We start from the raw sequence: 21553 nt of genomic DNA on the forward strand, positions 1-21553 counted from the left end.
GTGGGAAACTTTACTTTTTCACTTTTCTGAGAAGAAAGTCATTCTTTATTAGCACCAATTTAAGAAAACACGACAGATTTTTTTTTGGACATGGAATGAAACTGCGGGCTACGTGATGTGACAATGAGGAAATACAAACACGCTTGAGCGCACGTTGCTGTCTCACATGTTGCGATGACATACAGTTTCCCACGCGGGGACGGATGAGCCACGCAGCTCGTTGCTGCTGCTGCAAAGTAAACAAGCTACTCACCCGCGTTCCCCCTTCACCGCCACCTTCCAGATCGTTTTTGGAATTAAATTAAATGCATCATCTAGTCATCCCTTTATGGTTGTAGTAGGCACAATATGCATTGTTGTCGATGTCTTTTTGAAGCGCTGCCCCCCAACTTTTTTTTTTTTTGACGCCCCCCCCCCCACTTGTTTCAAACCATTTTGTGTCCACGAGTATATTCAGACACTAGCACATCAAGGTGGAGTTCATGCACTTTTTCTGATTTTCACTACTTCCGGAAATACGGCATAGCAAACCTGCAGTGTATAGTGGTTTACTGGTATGCTTTTATTTTGAAGGCCGGGAAGGAGGGGAAGTGTGCAAAATAAGTAACTACGAATTCTACGACGACTTCTTCTACCTTCTCTATAATTATTAGAACCAAATAATTATACAATACGACAAATCCAACCCCGGGGCTCGCAATGCAAGGAAGTACGCAGTTGGGTAAATACTACTGGCGCATTTGAAGCGTGTGTTCGAATAGTAAATTAGCCAGCTAATGATCCTTAAAAACCCTCTGTCGTTAGCGTCCCTCCCGCGGCGACGTCAATCACGGACGCTTTTTTCTTTTTTTTTTTTGGGGGGTTGGGGGGCGGAATAGGGCCGGGGCCGGCAATGTTTATGAATATGGCCGGAAGGGTAACCAAGTCAAGGGTGGAGGGTCGCGGCCGGACCGGCAAAAAATGGTCAAATGACCAGCTCTGGCGACAGCCAATCGGCATCGAGAACATAATCCTCAAGTCACAAGCAGGTTCCGCATGGTGATCGGTGAAATGCGTTTGTGGGACCGCAAGGCACACAGCACTGTCTTATTTTTTCCTTAGTCGGCCACGTGTCAGGAGTGCGGCAACTACGTGATTCTGAATGCCAATGGATTCTGAAAAAACATCTGAAAAAAAGGGAAAAAAACAATGAAAAATAATTGCGTTGAAAAAAGCCAACCATCTTCATACATCTTCAGTACATACCCGGAGTTGTGACACTTTTTTCTCCCGCATTGCAGTCATTTCAAAGCTGTCAATGACAGCAGCTCTGTCCACGTTTTTAGTATTATAGTCCCGCACCAGCAGTGTCAGGTAGGCATTTATTACCTAATAAAGATTGAATAACTAAGTAGCCATGTAAGATGCAGTTCCATACAGCCTGATAGACTACACCAACTACATTGATTTTGTCACGTTTTCGGGAGGGGGGCCCAAATGCAGGGCAGCAGGAGAAGCAGGGGGCACTGAAGAAAATATTTATTAACAAAAACGAGGACAAACAAATCTTGAGTCCAAAACTCAAAGTAGCTAAGAAACAAAACATAACACTGGGAGAAACAAAACAACCTGACAGCGACAGCAAGGACTAAACAACAACTAGGACAACATGACAATGACCCGACAAGGACTGAACGAAAACTATCAACTTAAATACAAGCACACTGACGAGACAACGAAAAACACCTGGACAAGAGACACAAGGTAGGAGGGAGCTGATTGGCCAACACTAGGGAGTGGAAGACACACAATAATCATGACTAGACAGACACAGAACACTGAGCAAAACATGAATTTAAAGAAAGCCCAAAACAAACCAAACATGACAGATTTAACAAATAGAGTGAGCTATCACAATATTTAGCAGGTCACTGAATTACAATCTACTGCAAAGTACCTTCCAATAATAGAATAATAAATATGTGTTTCAATGTGCATACTGCATAACTGCTACTATCAAAATGAATGCAGCCTATCGGCATCATACAATGATGACAGGATGATACCTCACTCTCCAGCTCCTGATTGCGACCAATTCTTTGAATGTCGTAATAAAACATCTTGTATATAGGCCGACCTTCGAAAGTAGGATGTGACCGTCTCTCCCTGCCCAGGCGTCCTGAACATCTGCTGAAAATGTTAACAAATCATACCCTGGACGGTGCTGTAACCATGAACCTTTCATTTTGACATTGTGTGGCTTCAAAACATGTTTGGAAACTTGTCATTTCATTTTTTATATATTTAAAGTAAGTGAACATTGAATTAAGAAAAACATACATTTTTCAGCTGATGTTTTTTTGTACTTTGATGTTGCTTCTGCAGAGACAGGAAATGCTGGTGATGCTGGTGCAGGAGGTGGTGATGGTGCAGAGGCAGGTACTGATGCAGGGGGTAGTCAGGTCAATTGCATAGAAACAATGACAGAGGGCCGAGTTGTCTGTGGTGGTGTTGTTACAGCTGGTGCGGAAGGGACCATGGATGAATTTATATTTGTAGGAATGCATGGAATTTCCACTATTTTTAAGTGGTCCACATTTACTTTGGGGAAAACAGCACCATTTTCTGCTTCCAGGTCTGTGCTTTTTCCCTGCAATGCAGTGATGTATGGGCCAAGGAAATTTAGCTCAAGCTTCCCACCCTTCCGCTGCTGGTTCCTAATGTTTTGCCTCCACACCTGATCGCCAATTTTAAAACTTTGTTTGGGAGCACATGATTTAATTCTCCGCCAAGTACTCTCCTGCTGCTTTGGACATTTGAGTGGACAGTGTCTCTGATACTGTCAAGACGCTCAATGTCCTCCGTCAGAGCTTCCTCTGCTACAGCATTCTCAATGGTGCTATCTGTGTAAAACAATTTTCAATGTTATTACATTTTATAGAAGCAGGAAGATTTAGTTTATAGGGGAAAATCGTGACTTGCTTTTACATTGATTTGTGTTACTTTTTCATACCTTACATTCCATCGAGACTTGTTATATAAACGAATTGGGATCTTTTCACTCACCATGTAGTGCTCTGGGACCTCTGACGGGTAGTGTGCCTCTCTTCCAAACATGAGGAATAAAGGTGATAATTTTGTTGTAATCTGTTTTTTAGTTCACAGCCCAAACATCACAGCATCCAGGTAATCATCCCACATCTCTGTTTTTCCCCACAAGTGTGCTGAGAGCTCTAAAAAAAATTGACACATTCAATTTGCATTTCCTTAAACACCAACATTCATTGTGCCTGTGTAAACAGAAGACAATTTATATATTTATCCTGAAAAAAATCCTCACCTTTGGTTCTATTTATCCTTTCCACCAAACAATTAGTTTGAGGATGATATGGTGCACAAAGGCTCCGTCGAACGCCAAGCTTGACACACAAACCCTCTTGTTTATCTGCAAACATAAAGTACTCATATGTTACCCACTTAAGCACACAGTACTATATTTTAGTTTGGAAGGCTAAGGTTTGTAATAGCATGCATTTTCCCAGAATATGATGCATTTTTGTCTCGGCCACGTACAACATTGAGGGAAAACAAATTGTGAAAATACTTACACATTGAACTTGACCATGAACACATTTCTAATAATTCAGTTACACTGTTGTGATGGATTCAAATAATACCAAATTCACAAATTCGGTTCCTTCTATAAGGACCCTTTTTGGTGACTCAAACTAATAAAAAAAATTAATTATGCAGTCTATCAACTCAGCTGCATTTTTACCTTTTAGTGGATAGTCCTGTGGCCATTTTGTTAAATCATCACACAGATGTATTGATAGCCATTTGCTGCTGTTGTAAGATTCCCAATCAGGCCCATTCCAACAAGGGCAATAGGCCGTTTGACCAAAAAAGGCAGAGAACAAAGAACATAAGGTGAGGAACAGCTTCCTTATGGTCTGCAATTCATTTTTGAACATCAGTTGAGTTGAATGAAGCGCCACTGGACTTGAATTGATTTCAAAATAATGAATGCACTTGATTCAATGGAATTAATTCAATTTATCTGAGAGAGAATATATGAATGTGTAAATAATAATACTGCAAACATAAAAGTAATCAATATATTTTAACAAATTAACTTAAATACAGGAATTAACTTTGCATTTACAGTACTGTTAAAACGGATATTTCTCAGCGTAAACTCTTACAAATTTCTGAACCTTGCATATGTATTTCCTTACTTATTGTAAATCTTTGTGTTTATACTTAAGAAGAAAATTGTTCTTCTCCCCCTCCTGATGCATTTGTTTTGGATTCATTACAGCTGTCATGTTTTGCTTTATTCCACTATTTATTTTTGGCATCTGTCAAAATGAAAAGACATTTTATTAATAATCTTTTTTTTTTTTGGTTAAAAAAAAAATACATGTTGTTTTTACCCTTGATAAATTGCCCTTTAACTCTGTGAAAATTGTATTTGCAGCCCTTTTGGATTTGGATTTGAGTGCACCTACATTACTGTACATGCAAGGTCTTCACAGTAACGAACAAACTCATCATAAAGGCAAGGCCTGATTTATTTTTGGTAGAAAAATGCAGAGCTGGGCATTTTACTAAAATTTCCCAGTCCGTTTATCGCCTCTGCCTGTAGCCGGGGTACCCTTCTGCCGTCCGACTATCCGCCTTTTTGTCCAGTTGGAACAAATAGTAGTTGACTATAGGCCGGTCCGCCTATCATTTTAAATGGGCTTCCGTTTGCGTTTCCGTCTACAAACTTCGACCAACTTCCACTCGCCGCAATTTTCTTTAGTGCATGCTAGTCTTTATTGATTTACAGTTGCGGGTGAACATTGTTGTTGTTGTCAGATTTCAGACTGACGGATACCAAACAACAACTGAAATATTCCCTGACATCCCCTGGCAGCCTGGTGAAGTGATATGAATACAAATTAGTCCATTGATTAAATGCACTTCCTATTCTTAATTTAATTGAGCTTCTATCACTCCAATTCATCTTGATCACCTTTTTTGGGGGTGTGGGCAGGTGTAGATGTACTTTTTTGGCAAATGTGTTTTTACTTCTCTTGCTTTTGGGTGGTTTACATCTTATTGTGGAGCATCTGTACCTTTGTTTATGTTCACAACTGTCACTCATGCCTTCCAGGTTGTTGCTGCACCTCTTAAAATGTTTGTTGCCAAGGTCCGTTTCTTACCTGGGTTTACGTGTTCAAACTGTCGCTTAGCACACCTGGGATTTCTTTCTCCTCGTTGTCCTGAAAATGTAAGTGCATACAACAGCTGGAATTATTTTAGCGAAACCACAAAAATTAAAGATGACATTCTACACTTATCACAATCACATCTTAATTGCTTCCTTTTAAGTCCATTGTGTTGATGTATGAAGCTAAAATGATATTTTTTAAAGATCTGTCATTGTTCAAATACGACTTGACCTAACTATATATTAAACTGAAGAATATGCTTTCTTTTTTTTTTCTTCTAAATATCCTTAAGGAAAGCAAGGTGGCAGGGCTGATTAACTGTACAAAGGCATCAAATAAGAAAGGGAAAGACAATGCTGGACACAGATCAGTAGGTGAAAGCAAGGTGTCCCTTTGAGCTATGCTTACTGATGTGGTTTTTGTACATTCAACATCTCCGTTTGTGTATCCACCAAGATGGCGGAGGAATCCAGTATTTTTGCACAGATTATGTCTATTAGCTTTGTGCCCAACCAGCCTCTATCGATTCAAGACAAGTGATATGAAAAAATGACTAGCAAGGGAGTCTGGGAGGATAAAAGGACATACAAAATAAAATGAAATAAATCACTTTGTCATTTGTGACCTGCAGCTGATTGTTTGCTTGCCTTGTGACACAGAAAGAGAATGAAAGGCTGGCTGAATATGGAGTAAGATCGCTGTCAAAAAGGCATATGCGTGATTAACGATTCGTATCCGTAATAGTAATCATTTGTGAGTACAAATTAAAATTGTGAGGGTTTGACTTCTTTTCTTGAGAGTACGAATCAAAATTTTGAGGGTTTCAATTTTTTTCTTGTGAGTACGAATCAAAATTGTGAGGGTTTGACTTCTTTCCATGTGAGTACGAGTAAAAACTGTGAGTGCCATTGTTTTGTGAATACAACTCTCGCTTCTACTACTACGAATCTTCACTATGCACGAATTGCCATCTGAGGATACGAATCACTTTGTGAGAGGACGAATCTGCACAACATGCAAATTAGGATGACGTCACGCAGAACACAGGCAGGTCCCAAGGGGAGCTAATCGGTCCGCAATTCCTCTCCCCGCGCATGCGTAGATAAGAAAACAAAGATGCGGGCGGATTGGACGGCGCTTCCAGCGGCTCAGGAGACGCATCACCACAGCAGCTAAAGTCAGCAACGTGTATATCCAATTTATTGATATGTATTTCATAAAGTCGTTCTATCTCAAATAATAACTTTGGACTCAGGTTTACGGTGATAGATTGTAATCTAATGATGCGTTTCACTGTTAGCATTAGCACTTGGCTAATGTAGCTCTGTTTTCAACATATCTGTCACCATACTGTAGTTTAGTCACGTGTACCCACAATTCAGCACGTCGACAAAAATGTATCGTATAGATACTGTTAATAGCTCTTGCTAAATTTTTTTATTGATTAAGTATTCTCACAGAACTAAAAAAACAAGTACAGTGGTACCTCTACTTACGAACGTCTATTCATACGACATTCTCAAGTTACGAAACATCTCAACAGGAAAATACTACCTCTTGTTACGAAAGAACATTGTATTGTATTGTATATTCTAACAAATTATTGATTGTCATTGATATTTTTGTGGTACAAACTTGTAGGTGGGAGTACTTGTATATATATTTGTTGGTTGTATATGAACAAGAGAAAATCATTATATATCAGTACACATTATCCAAGTATTTAATGGATTTTTAGTTACACTCCCCAAAAATCCCAGTTTACAATGCTGTACTGCTAAAATCTTATTGACTGTCAGGATATCCATTTTGAAGGTTGTGCACATTTTAACTGCAAATATTAGTTTCAATGTAATTTTTTTTTTCTTTTATAGTAGTAGCAACAAGATGGCTCAAGTCATGCCTGAAGAACAGTAGCAGTATTGATTCAATCAAAAAGACGAGGGTAACACTAATTAATTTTCTTTTCAACATACAGCATACCGTCTTTGTCCTGTGAAAAACACGTATGTCCAATTTTTTATTTTTTTATGTTCATGTTAATGCGATATCTGTAAAGCGGAACACTATTCACGTAAAAATAAGAAAATTGAAAAAAATGGAGATAAGTGTTTTTCACATGACAGCGACGATATGCAGCTAACTATACATTTTTAATTCAGAGCCACATTTATCCATTTATCGACGTTATCATTTAGTTGAATTATTTATTTTGATTACATATTATCGAAGTTACCATCATCTCAAACAGTATACTTTGCCTGATAAATTTTTATGCAATTATATTTTCAGAAATGTAGACAGTCATGTCCAGGATGATCTCTTTGGTGACGGTCGCAACTCTGACCCTGCATGCTGACTTGAAGTGTAACTGCAAGTCACTGGTAACGGCTGACATCCAGATGGAGCAGAGTTGGAGATGGAGGCAAACACTGATGACAATCTAGATCGACGATAAACACATGCCTTCGGATGGACCGCCTGACTTGGGGGACGATGTCAATGACGACGTGGAGATTGAAACACATCCACGAGAAAATGACAAAATAGAAATTAAAATACTTGAAAAAATCATGAGTACTAAATTACATAAACATACAACACATCCGAGTATAATAGACATCAATTATTTCACCGGGTATATTATTTGTAGGCATAACATTCATTATTTAATATCATTGGACGCTATGAACAGGCAATACCTTTTGTGTGTGAAATTGTATTTAGGTACATTAGTTTCAATCGGTTTAAATCTGATTTCTGACACCACACATGAAGAATTTACGCATTGTTTGGTACATTTTCTAGGGATGTAACGATTAATCTAAAATCAATTTAAACTGCAGAAAATATACATCGATGTAAAAAATAAAAGAAAGTAGAATTGATTCGCAACAGCATGTTAACAATAGCCGCTCTCAAATTATTTGGCGCAAATTTTTCTCTCAAAAATGCCTCATCTCCCGCTGGGGAAAAAATGATTGGTGCCGAAGAAGGGTGAAATATGTTTACAAATCCGGTATTTCTTTTAGTATTTATAAGTAGTTTCATAGTATTAGTGCAACTCAGCATAGTGTATTGTTTTTTGGTTCCATTTTAAAATGCACTAAACATTCAGCAATAAAATATTTACGGCCACAATTCAATTTCAACTACTGGTACTCCACTAAAAACAAGTCAGGAATGCTGATACAACCTGCACAGTTTAGTACAAGTTGAATGTAGTAAAATCTTGTCTTTATTCTTTTGTACAATACCTCAAAGAGTTCTAGCTGTAAGCTACTGATAGTCATATGAGCAGCAGCTTGCTGGTACGATTATGCCGCAATTTACATATGATCCGATTAGTCAACTAATCGCAACTCCTGTTGGTGAATAGTCGACTAGCAAAATAATCGTTTGTGACAGCCTACTTGACACTTGAATCTGGGCTGGAGTAAATTGTTACATCCATAACATTTACAGTCGATCAATTAAAATAATTTCAGTAGAAGACGTAAAGGGGTATGCTGAACAGGTAGGTATGCTGATGATACTGCAGCGGACTTCGGGGGTGGTTTACAAAGTGCTGCAGCTGGGCTGATTTGCTCAGAATGAAAAAACTACAAAAGAAAAATAAATAGTTAATAGGATGCAGATGGTTTTATTTCATGCATCCACTTGTCAAAATACAATTGAGTAAATTCAACGTTTTTTTTCAGTGTACTGACAAATTTAAGTATTATCAACTATTTCTAGGAATACATGATAATCACAAGTTTGCTCCATGGGGCGGATTCATAATTTGCTCTTATTATGCATACTAGATGTTATATAGAGACTCAACTGTTCTACAACTAGGTACCAATAAAGGCTGCTGTTGGTTTGGTTGGAAGCTCGTTTTTTTCCGTCGCATAATTGTCTATTTTTTATAAAAATGCCCTACTCTGGTGCTTTGGCATCATCTTGTGGCATCTTGGTTCCAAGGAACTATGATGAAATGGGGGGACGAGCTTCAGGGGGGTAGAAGGGTTGCCAAAATCACGTACATCCAACGAATTAAAAAAAAAAAAAAAAAAGTAAATATATTTGAAAAGAATTATTGTACCGGTTTGTGCAAATGTTTGATCACTTATAGTAAGACCTCAAAAGTTTCATTATTCTGCGACATTTTCATGTTGACTGAGTGATTCTGATTAGTGTACCTGAATCACTTTTGTGATATTTATCCAAATCCTGCATGACTTGCATAATATTCTTGAAAATGTTGGCCCAAATTGCAATTGATCGACTCTAGAGGTTCCATAAATAAACCCCATCATCTTCTCAGATTACCCATTTGCCTGTTGCGTTCAACCTGCAATAATTATTTGAATCTAATGCGTATGTATGTAAAAGCAAATCCTCAAATGTTTCCTTTGGATTCCATTTCAAAATCTAGCAACAGTATTTATCCCGACCTTGAAATCAGAATAATTTATATACACACAATGGTGTAATCTCACCTGTTTGCCTCTCTCTGTCATTTCTTCCCAAATTAAAACAGGGAACTTCTTTTTTTCATGATTTTATCAATTAACGGCTTTTAAATGAGCACAGCGGTGTTGTGTGCAGTCACACAGTCTAACAACAGATGAGATCGCATGGCGGGGGCGTTAATTGCAAAAATCTCAGGTGGCTGTAGGAGCAGAAAAGGTGTCAGAACGGTTTTGTTAAGAGCAAGCATGCAATCGTGAAGTGAGAACAGAATTATGAAAATTTAATTGGAATTTGAAAAAGATTGAACGTTTTCAGGTAGTTTTACTGGATGTATTTTCTCCCTTGGCAGTCAAATGCAACAATTGGTGGGAGCCGCGAGAAGAGGAATTGGATTGTAGCACGTGATAATCACAGGTAAACACGGGGAGGGAGAAATGCAATCACACGTGAAAAAGGGAGAGAAATACGAATGACTATAACAATATGATATGTTGTTGTTATCAGTTACGCCAATAGAGAGCAATAATGCACAGGAGAGTTGAAGTCGAACGTGTAACCAGTTGTTGACGCTAATACGTGTCATGTTCAAATAAATGCTGACCGAATTGGGCCAGAGCAAAGAAGCTGGACGTGTTTTTTATTATAAAGACACGGTGGCAGCGGCAGAGGATTTTGCCTTTTTTTTTTTTTTTTTTTTTTTTTGTGAGTCGTTGGTTCAACTGGTGAAGACGGCAAGGAGCTAACAGCTGGCAGAGGTTAGCATAGCAATTAAGACAAGCTACCAGCACCCCTGTGCTAAAGGCTCCACAGACGTTGTGTTTGGACTTCAGCAACTTGTGTTAAACTTGGAAGACATGGAGGGATGAGTTTCAGCTTTAAGTTGGATTAACTGTTGCAGAGGATGACGAGAAAAAGCGAGTGAAGCTCTTCAGTTATGTTGTCGGAGAGAGCGGCAGAGAGCTGCTTGATGCGCTAATGGGGGACACAGTGCAGGCTGAGTGGAAGTTGGGGGACATGGTTGAGAAGTTCGACAACTGTGGAGAGATGTAAATTCTTCACAAGAAACCAAGGAACCAGTGAGTCAATTGACAGCTATGTTACAGAATTGAAGCTACTTGCTAAAACATGTAACTTTGCCACTTTGAGAGACTCCCTCATTCGAGACAGAATTGTATGCGGCATTTATAACACCAGCATGCAGGAAAGACTATTGAGGGAAAAAGCCTTAACTTTGGACTCGTGCCTTCAGCTCTGCAGAGCAGCGGAGCTGTCCCGGGAAAACTGCAGAGCCATAGCGGGACAGGTGGAGGAAGTTCACACTGTGCACAGAGCTTCCCGCCAGCAGCAAAAAGACAAAGAAAACATGGTGGAGTGCAAGTTCTGTGGTAGGACACATGAAAGAAACAAACGAAAATGTCCGGCTTTTGTCAAGAAATGCAAAAAGTGTGGTAACGATAACCACTTTGCGGCAAAATGTAAAGCTCAACCAGAATTCAAGAGAAATACATCTGTTTACTGTGTAGCGGACTGTGAAAGTGAATTTGAGGACATTCTGTGCATTACAGATGTGACACAAATTGAAAATGTGAAGACCAAAGGCTCTAACAAAGAAAATGACACAAAACTGTTTGCAGGCATGCTCTTAGGCATAAAAAAAAAAGAGACTGTTTCTGGAAAGATGCAAACTTAAGCAGCTTATCAACCTGTTGTCAAAAGGATAGACAAAATAACCAAAAACATCAAGCAATGGTATCCGCTGCAGTTCGCATAAAGGGCCGGCAGGGGAGTGGATGACGCCAAGATATTCTGGAAGATCGCACATGCCTATTCGCCATCACCAAAGTTTGCTCTAAAATCATTGGCCACCCTGTTAGAACTTTAACCTGCCTTTTGCCAACAACAAACCATCCGCTTTGCTCACAGGATTCTGCACAACCCCTCACATTCACTCCCATCAGGTCGCAGGCTGCGTTGCCCACGCCGCAGAACACAAAGAAGGAGGGCCCCCTTTGTCCCCAGAGCAGTCCTGCTCCTGAACAATGACCCTACCTTGTCCCAACCGGCATCGATGGACTGAACGCACACAGCAGTTAGCATCAAGCACACAGCACTTTTTACTTGGCAGTAGATGGATATATATATTTTTGTTTTACTATTGTAATTGATGTATGTTTTTTATGATGTTGTGTTGTCCTACAATTTGATTTGATTTGAAGACTGTTGGGTATGGTAAACTATCTGGCTAAATTTTGCCCTAACCGTTCCTCCCAATGTGAAGTGTTAAGGCAGTTGACAAAAAGACGTGGAATGGGACTGCACAGAGCAACATCCATCCATCCATCCATTACCTATACCGCTTGTCCTCACAAGGGAGCCTATCCCAGCTGGAGCCTATCCCAGCTGTGGTCGGGCAGTAGCCGGGGGACACCCTGAACCGGTTGCCAGCCAATCGCAGGGCACATAGAGACAAACAAACATCCGCACTCACAATCACACCTAGCGGCAATTTAGAGTGTCCAATCAACTTACCATGCATGTTTTCGGAATGTGGGAGGAAACCGGAGGACCCGGAGAAAACCCACGCAGGCACGGGGAGAACATGCAAACCCCACACAGGGAGGCCGGAGCCGGGATCGAACCCACGACCTCTGAACTGTGAGGCGGACGTGCTAACCAGTCGATCACCGTGCCGCCCTGCATAGAGCAACATGAAAATGCTTTTGTGAATCTTGCAAAAATGATTGCAGATGCTCCTGTCCTGAAGTATTACTGCACAGAGGAGGACCTAGTAGTACTGTGTGATGCATCGGACACAGGTTTAGGGGCAGCACTCATGCACTCACACAGACGGAACGTGGCTATGCTCAGATTGAGAGAGATTTTAGCCATGGTTTTCAGTGTCGAGAAGTTTCATCAGTTCACATATGGGCGTAAAGTCACTGTACAATCTGATCATAAGCCGCTAGAGACAGTAGTGAGAAGAGACTCCAAAGAATGATGCTGCACATTCAGAAATATGAGTTGAATGCCATATATGTTCCAGGCAAAGATATGTTACTAGCAGACACGTTAAGCAGAGCATATCTCCCAGAATGCTTATCCCAGAGCTCTGTTGAAGCTGAAATAGAGACCGTTGAACGCTTCATGAGTTAAGGTGATTTGAAGAACGTGTCATCTCCTGTCGGAGACAACAGGTTTGCATCTAGAGGGATATATATAAGTAGCTTGCTCCCAATTCTCCAAGCCTGCTGCACCTTTGTCATGATATATTGTTGTTTCACATTTTCACACACGTTTTTTTATTTCGCCACACATTGTTTGTGTGCGTGTGTTTTTTAAATTTGATTTGGGTGTGTGTGCGCTTATGCATGCACATTGTAGTGTAAACGAAATAACACTACACTGACAAAGAATTATCTTGTTGGTAACTGACAATCTTTGGTCACGTACCTGTCCTGAGGCATTTGTAGATGCGCTGTTGGCATTCAAGCAGGAGTAAAGGAAAGCGACCAGCTGCAGTTGTCCCACAAATGTTATATGTTCAATTAAAAAACATGACACATGACATTAGTGTCATGAAGAAGAAGAAGACGAAGAACGAAAATCAAGGAATCGAACACAGAAGAATTCAACAACATCGTCAAGCAATTTAAACTGGGAAGAGGGGATCCTATCAAAAGTAAGAAATTATAAACAAACTTTTGGAAGTTTTAAGTTTGAAACTAAAATAAGTGCATGTGAGGTGTTTTGGCAAATGATGTAGATACACAAAATAACCGCATAATAGTGAACTATCTGTTCGAATATGACATGCATTTTTTTAGGGGGGGGGCGGGGGGCGGTTAGATGGATAGATGGATCAAATTTTTAGTAAAATGCCCAGCTCTTACAAACAATATAGGGAGGAATACTCAATTTAGAAACAACAGAGGAATGGCAAATTCAGTGAAAAGCTGAAATGGTGTGACAAAGAGTGGATAGTGGAGAAGTCAACAGAGGAAGGGCCCAGAATTCCTCAGGTTTGTATTTGCAAAGGTCCAAACTAGCCATGATGCCACTTGAGCCTGAGGTAGAATCATATTCAGGAGGTGAGGAAAGATAACGTTCTGCTAGTAGGATCCTGCTCCTTTTCTGCGTGTGCATGTGTGCCAGACCTACGGAAATGAAGAAGGCTCTCAAATGTTATCCGTCCACGTTTGCCGTGGGGGCTGTTACGCACACACCAAAAAATGGTGGTGTCTCAGTAGAAATGTCAACCTGTCTGTGCAGTGAGATGATGTTACTTCCAGACTTCACTGCAGTACTTCAATTGCATTTGTGTATTTGGGCACTCAAACATCTCTCTTTTTTTTTAAAATGAAACAAAACATTTTTGTAGTTGAAATATAAGACTTTTTCCAGTTTTTTTTTTTTCTAAGAAATTATTTTGTTATTATTCAATTATTCATTATTATGATTCAAGTGCTTTTAATTGTACTTAAATTTAAATACAGTGCATATGCAACAATTTACGAAAAATGTCTGCGATCTCAATCTTTTCCCACTATGTACTTGACCACAATAATGAATTAACATTTTTCGACAATACAAGGCTATATGGAGTATCGAGTGATGTATTGGTCCAGTCCCAAACTCAAAGATCAATAAAACATTCTGCCTTTACGAAGATATTAACCCTCTCCAGACAGGTGTTGCAAAATCGCAACTACTATTTCGCAACAACTAATTGCTATTCCCCTAATTAATACACATTCATATTTTCTCAGTCTTTTTTTACTCAGAAGAACTACTAAACTATTACTACTCACTTACTTAGAGTATTTTTCCTCTGTACTATGTACAGGCTAAAATGAGTGTTCCTCATACTTTTTATGTAGATGTATGTTGGTGTGTATATATATATGTGTATATACACATTGTTATTGCGCATATTTACATAGGTTTGATCCTGAATGTTTGCCGTTAATGTTATACATTAATGGCTACATTATGCCGCCGTCCCTGTGTGACCTATATCTTTGCTGCTGTAACACTGAAAATGTCCCCACTGTGGAATCAATAAAGGCCTTCTTATTCTTATTCTGAAACTTAATTTGGGCCTCAGAGGGTTAACCCTGTACACTGTACTTTAGCGAGCAAGTCAAACGTGATAGCTTAGATGTATCGCTTAACATTCAGTTTACACACTTCTAATCCGCAACATAGCTAGCCTGTATTCCCGATCGAGGCATGTTGCACAAACTACGACGGCGTATTAGTGTGATGCAAGGATACACTCAAACATGAAAGTGACAAGTCTACATCATCACAGTGATGAATGAGTGGGAAAATGCACTTTTCAGCAAGTTGAAGTTTAGTTATTCAACTTTACTGTGGGATCAATAAAGGCCTTCTTATCTTATTCTGAACACCATGGCCAATGTATGAGAATGGGTGTTGTCATGACGACGTCTTTTTGCTCTCGCTGGGTGACCGTAACACACCGCCACAGATATCACATATCAAATACGTTTTTTTTTCCCCATTCTGATTGCTGTAATAAACACCTTTTTCCTCATTCTGGGAGTTGGCAGTGGTGCATCAGTACTTACTGCACCTCAAAATGTCATACATGTCGTATCATTATGGAATCATTGGAGACATTCACATGACAAACATTCTCAAAAATCAATGTAAGTCTAGATGTAATTTTAGTTCTTCATTGCCTTAAAGGCCTAGATAGACCAATCTGAAACTTTGACTTTGGCAACCAAGTGCGAAGTCAAGTCAAGTCAAGTGCGAAGTCAAGTCACGGTGGCACGTAGCGACGCCATGACAGACACTTCCTCACACATACACTCTCACAAAATAACAACACACGTACATGGGGAGTTTTAACCTTACGAGGTGAAACGGATCAAGCATGCTGTTGCTGCAGCAGAGTTATCTTAAAGCGTTGGGTGAGTCCCCCTCTCCCCTCCGCTGTCAACAAAGTGATGACTACTCAAACCGCAGTATAATGGCAGAAATTCTGTTTTACCATTAGCTTCAATGTTGGTAGTCGAAAGTAGTTCTGACTTGTCCACAGTAGCACATCTTCTTATCCATGATTTGAATTTCCTTGAATTACTCACACGGACTCAAAGTTCCTTTTTTGTCTTCTTATATTGAAGATTTTGTAATCCAACAAAGTGAGCAATGTCATTCAGTACAGCAGGTGGATAACATGTACTTAGACTATGAGCACGGTCAAAAGCTGTTTGCTTCCGTAACTACCAGCACACTGTCTACTAAAACACTGTCTGCTATGCTATCACTACTGCAAGTGCATTAAATTTTTATGATGACAGAAATTGAGGTACTACTTTATGATGACAAAATTGATGACAGAAGTGAGATAATACTTCAAAGCATTGGCTCTCATTCATGTTGTTATTATTCAATTGTCTTCGCGATTACTTAATCGTGTTTCCTCAAATCGCGATTATATTGCAAATTCAATTAATCGTTCAGCCCTAGGAAGCAGTATAGTTAAAAAAAGGTTTTTGGGGAGAGGAACTGCAAGAATCTTTAATCAGTGCACAGGTAGAAATACAAATATATGGATATTGAGTAATTGTCAACAAATTCATTTATTTATATACATTTTACCAAATGGATATTTATGCTCCACTCAACTCCACAGTTTATCTCACATTTGGATAATATTTGAAGTTTGAATGCTCTCTGTAATTGGTGTGTTTCTATGCTTGCCTTGTGCAACTGTATAGACAATTATTTGGTGAAAACAGCGTGATCTGAGGCACCTGTGTGTTTGTAAGTATGAATAAATTGTGGTTACAAAATGAACCTGAAGGCAGTTTGCAGCGATTATGGTACACCTCCAGTCACTGGTTGTAACACATTTCCAGTTAAGCATAAACATTGGAGAGTGAAGTCCATGAAGCATAACTCTAATGATAGACTTTTCTAAGTCACCCGCACAGCATGTTGTACCAACCTCACTCATTAATCAGCGGTTCAGTCTTGTCTATAATTATTCAAGGTCTTTCAGTCTTAAGTTGATAAGATCTGATACATAGTAATGTACTGTATGACACCACTCATTCACTCATCAGGTCTGTGGTCTTGTGTGTTCAAATCTGATGATCAAATCACCTGGAGTAAATACTGCAACGGTCTCTCCCTATCAAGCCAAAGCAATAACAAATGGCGTTAGTGTTTTTGTAGCATAATAATTAAGACTGTTCAAAGTGCTTGCTTAACCCATTAAGGCCGGGAGTCCATCACCACATTTCTACCACTAATGCTGGGAGCGGTGTTGCATCTTTCTACCCTTAAAGCCGGGAGAGCGTTTAGGTTATTTTCTTTTTTTAATCCAAATCTCAGTCTCTTAGCCAAATAAATGCATCAGAATATACACGTAACGTAGGATATTGCAGGATTTTTTTCGAGCATAATGGCGGATGCGCAGACGATCGTGATCTGTGTATCCGCCATTTTGAACAAAAAATAGTAATCACCTACAAACACTGACAGTGAATCAGAATCGGGTAAGTATACAAATGAAATATATTTAATGTCCACATCGAGCACAAGTCTTTCTTTTTATTTGCACACTTGGCTTGCCCATGGGTGTTAAGTAGCTTGCTATAAACTGCATTATTGTATTGTATTTTCATGAGGTGCTCCAAAATGAAGCTCTCTTGTGGATAATTCAAAATCATAGGTTTGATATAAATTTATTTGTCAAAAATAACCATTGAGAAAATCAAAGGAAAATTAATAAACAGTAGAAAGGTTCATGAAACAACGTTAGTTAAAGTAAAATAAGTTACAAAAAAAAAAAAACACATTTTCACCACAGTTGCAAGACATAATGCCATTATCAAGTAGCAGTAGTGAGTATCTGCGCATTCCTACTTTTGGGGCGTATTTTTCTAATAAATCTGGGTCTAAATTTTATGGCTGTTGAGGCATTTGAATTTGGAGGTTCCACTGCATGTGTAAAATGGACACTACTGCATGCACTAGTCATCACTTTGTAGTGTCAACAAGGGTACTCTTAAACTTCTCTTAATTTTCGTCCACAAAAGCATATAACCTGATGAAAGACATTCTCACCCACCTGATGTAACCCACTGTGAGCACTTTAATATTTAATACAGCAATGCAACCTCTTGGTAAAATGAGATGAGACAGATGGCCTGTGCAGTTACAGTGGTATCATTTTATTCTCCTGTCTCCCGTGAGGAAAATGAACAAAAAAAATGTATTTAATTTGGCTATTTCTCTCACCCTTAGGTCTGAATTGAATGCCCAGAAAGTTTTTGCAGTTTATCAATATGTTGTGTGGATAACACTTCATGGGCCCAGTAACCACACGTGGAGAAGAAGAGTCAATAGAAATAGACAGCTTCTCTGTGATTAGCACTATGGTGTGTGTGTGGGTGTGGGGGTGCACGTGTGTGTGTTGGAGGGGTGGGGGGGGTATGCGTGTGTGCGCACAAAGTGAAGGCATTGCTTCCGAAAAACATGTTTTCTCACCAAACATGGGAACACTCCAGCTGTGTCACATTGTTGTGGTGTTGCTTGTGCCACTGGGGAGCAGTGGTCATTTACTGTGGTGTGAGGAACATCTAAAAACTAGTGCTGTCAAGCGATAAACATTTTTAATCGTAGTTAATCTCAGTTTTTCATAGTTAACTTGTAGTTAAACAGATAATTTATTTATTGTAAAAAAAATCCCTTGATTTTTCTGTCCCATTACTTTCTTGAATTTTAATACCCTTAAAATGAATAAGAGGATTGATTTTCTTATGCAAATAGTTTATTCAAGCGAAGTCAACCCAAACATATTATCTTTTAAGAATATGCTCCATGCAAGCCCACTAGTGGAAACAAGGCATTTTGATAAATATTGCGTATGTGGAATAAGAGTTAATCCACCTGTTTTTAGTCATCACTGGGGGCGGCCTATTGTCACGTCTTTCAACTGAAAATGATATCACAGTTGCTCAGAGCTCACGTAACGACCAATCACAGCTCACCTGTTTTCTGAAACAGCCATGATTGGTCGTTATTTGAGCCCTCAACGCATCTGTGATGTCATTTTCAGTCGGTAGAAGTAATAAAATGGCCGACACTTGAAATGGTAAAAAATTGATGGATTTTAGTCCTCAGTCGGAAAAGGGTGCAGTGCCTTCTCCAGGTCCGGGATGAGATTCTGCAACAAATGGAGGAGTTCTAGTATCTTGGGGTCTTATTCACGAGTGATGGTAGGATGGAACTGGAGATCGACAGGTGGCTCGGTGCAGCATCTGCTATGATGCGTCCTCTGTATCGGTCTGTCGTGATGAAGGAGCTGAACCGAAAGGCGAAGTTCTCGATTTACCGGTCGATCTATGTTCCTACCCTCACCTATGGTCATGAGCTGTGGGTCATGACCGAAAGAACAAGTTCTCGGATACAGGCGGCCAAAATGGGTTTCTTCCGCAGGGTGTCCAGGCTCTCCCTTAGAGATAGGGTGAGAAGTTCGGTCATCCGGGAGGCGCTCAGAGTCGAGCCGCTGCTCCTCAGGATGCCTCCGAGACGCCTCCCTGGTGAGGTGTTCCGGGCATGTCCGACCGAGGGCGACCAAGGACACACTGGAGAGACTATTTCTTCCTGGCCTGGGAACGACTTGATCCCTCCGGAAGAGCTGGAAGACGTGGCTGGGGAGAGGGAAGTCGAGGCTTCCCTGCTGAGGCTGCTGCTTCCGTGACCCGACCTCGGATAAGTGGCAGATGATGGATGTAAAAAGACATTTTTTTGCACATTTGTCCGTGCCTCTTTTTTTGCGCATGGAGCGACTACATCAATCCATTCTGGCATGTGTTGCACTTTATGATTTCAGAAAAATAGAACTTCATTGTAAAATGCAAAAATATGATAAAAGAAAATGTGAAGAAAAAAAACATTTAATGAAATTGAATTAAGCCAAAAGTCACTGTGGTGCATTTGTGGGTAGTTCCTGTAATGGGAGCATAGCCTAGTGAGTCATTGGCCGGTTGGCCATTTTTCACATCTGATCCATGATCCTTGCGAGTGTTTTCATTTTTCATATGTGTTTGGTTGGTTGTCCCGTTCAAAGTTCAATTCTGTTCAAATTTGTTAAATAAATAAAAAAAGTTCAATTCAGAGAAGCGCCTGTGAGCTGGCAGTGTTACTTTCCTCTTTATTTGTACTTTTTAACCCTTTTTTTTTTATTGTTTAGGCTTTGTTTTGCTTCATGCTAACCCTTTTTAAAGTTTGTTAGCTTGGAGATTTTTGGGTGGAGAATATTGGTGCTAATTGTTTTTGTTGTGCACCTGTGAATCAGCAGGCCATTTACAACAGTTCCATTCACCCCTTTAGTTACCCTTTACACCCTTTATTCTTTTTACATTGTGCGAAACTGTTGCACTGTCAGAACGTTTTAGCCATGATATCTATTTTTTTTAACTGAGAATATCACTTGTCTGCAATGCTACATACTCAAGGAGCTTCGCACCAACATGGAGTCATATGGCGTTCACTCAGCGAGGAATGCATCCCTGAGGAGATATGGACAGGGATGAGATCCTGCGCTGAAACAAAGCAAAGTCAAGTAAGAGAGCAGACTCAGTGGGACAGTTGCACTGAACTGTTCTTTCTCACTTCTCACTTCTCACTTTCTTACTCACCAACATAAGAACGAATGTCTGTTAGAAAACTGCAGCCAAGACAAGAGACGTCATGCACAGTGTGAGAGCTAGATTTCAACTTTAGCATCCCGATGCATTCATGCTGGTCAGTGGATTCTTGAGTTATGTTCCACTCTCCCATGGATGGATCCTTCATAACATGTCGACCTCATACTTGCCAAATGTCAATATGAACTCTGTAGTGAAATCTTGGATTGATGCAAATATATATTGGAAAACCTATGAATCACAAAGTGTTTAAAAAACTTGTTCGCGAAGCTATTTTTGAAAGTTGTAGAGAATGATTTGGATGACAATGATTTATCTATTGCTATTTCCTTTTTGTCTTTTTTTTGGTATTTGCATAAAATAGGTAAATAGGTAAATTCAGCCATATATTACCTTTGAAGGAGGACAAAAGGCCAGGCTTAAATAAGCTATAGCATCTGCCTGTGTCATTCTCTCACTGATATTTGACTTTTAATTGTTGTATTGTGTGTATATTATTCCACTGGATGATTGATGAGAGAATAAACAATGTCCTACCACTTCAAGATTGTTCATTTATTTATTCATTACTTACTTTTATATTTAGTTTTTATAATTTATGTTATTTATTGTGGTTAAAATTTTTTATTCGATCTTATGTACAACACTGTTACAGTTGCGCTTTTTGTTAAAGTGTTCTATAAGCAGCGCCGCCCCTGACCAAATTGTTGCCCCAAGAAAACTATATTTTGCAGGTCCCCCAATGGCTGTTTTTCATGGCCTGAAAAAAAAAAAAAATTGGGATGGAGGGTGCGGACAGAGTTCTGGACGACATGTCAAGTACTTGTCGGAGCGTTCACGCATGTTATGTGGAGCTCACTCATTCAGTGATGTCGCAGTGCATCCCCTCGCACAAAATGGGGTCCCCCATGGACGATGGAGCCCTACGCATTGTGCGTGATCTTTGTTTAGTGAGCGGCGGCGCTCTCTACAAGTAAGGCTGAGTTTAATTGAGTTGATTTCGACAATGTTCATTGGTGAGTGTGACTCTTTTCTTTTTTTACTTCACTCAAGTAGTGGCATATCTGAAGCAGTAACTCAAAGATTTGTTCGCATCACAAAGCAAAGAAAACAAAAATAGCCAAATGACAACTTGTAACAAAAAAATAATCTAGCACTAGAAAGTCAAGGTATACTAGTGTACATGTTTTGGGACTACAAGAAAAA

At 39.6% G+C, this 21553-nt stretch overlaps 1 pseudogene across 1 annotated transcript; it reads right to left on the reverse strand.

The window, feature by feature from the left end:
- Positions 1-479: 479 nt before the first annotated feature.
- On the reverse strand, positions 480-15909 carry LOC147151828 (uncharacterized; annotated as a pseudogene). Its single transcript, XR_015085676.1, has 7 exons — positions 15676-15909; positions 12186-12350; positions 5190-5249; positions 3320-3424; positions 3042-3212; positions 2320-2882; positions 480-2166 (listed from the first exon to the last, which is right to left on the reverse strand). The product of XR_015085676.1 is annotated as an uncharacterized LOC147151828 (transcript).
- Positions 15910-21553: the final 5644 nt, after the last annotated feature.

The sequence above is a fragment of the Filicampus tigris genome, chromosome 2 (assembly GCF_054856515.1).
Source record: "Filicampus tigris isolate MCC_2025a chromosome 2, RoL_Ftig_1.0, whole genome shotgun sequence".
Lineage (NCBI taxonomy): Eukaryota > Metazoa > Chordata > Actinopteri > Syngnathiformes > Syngnathidae > Filicampus > Filicampus tigris.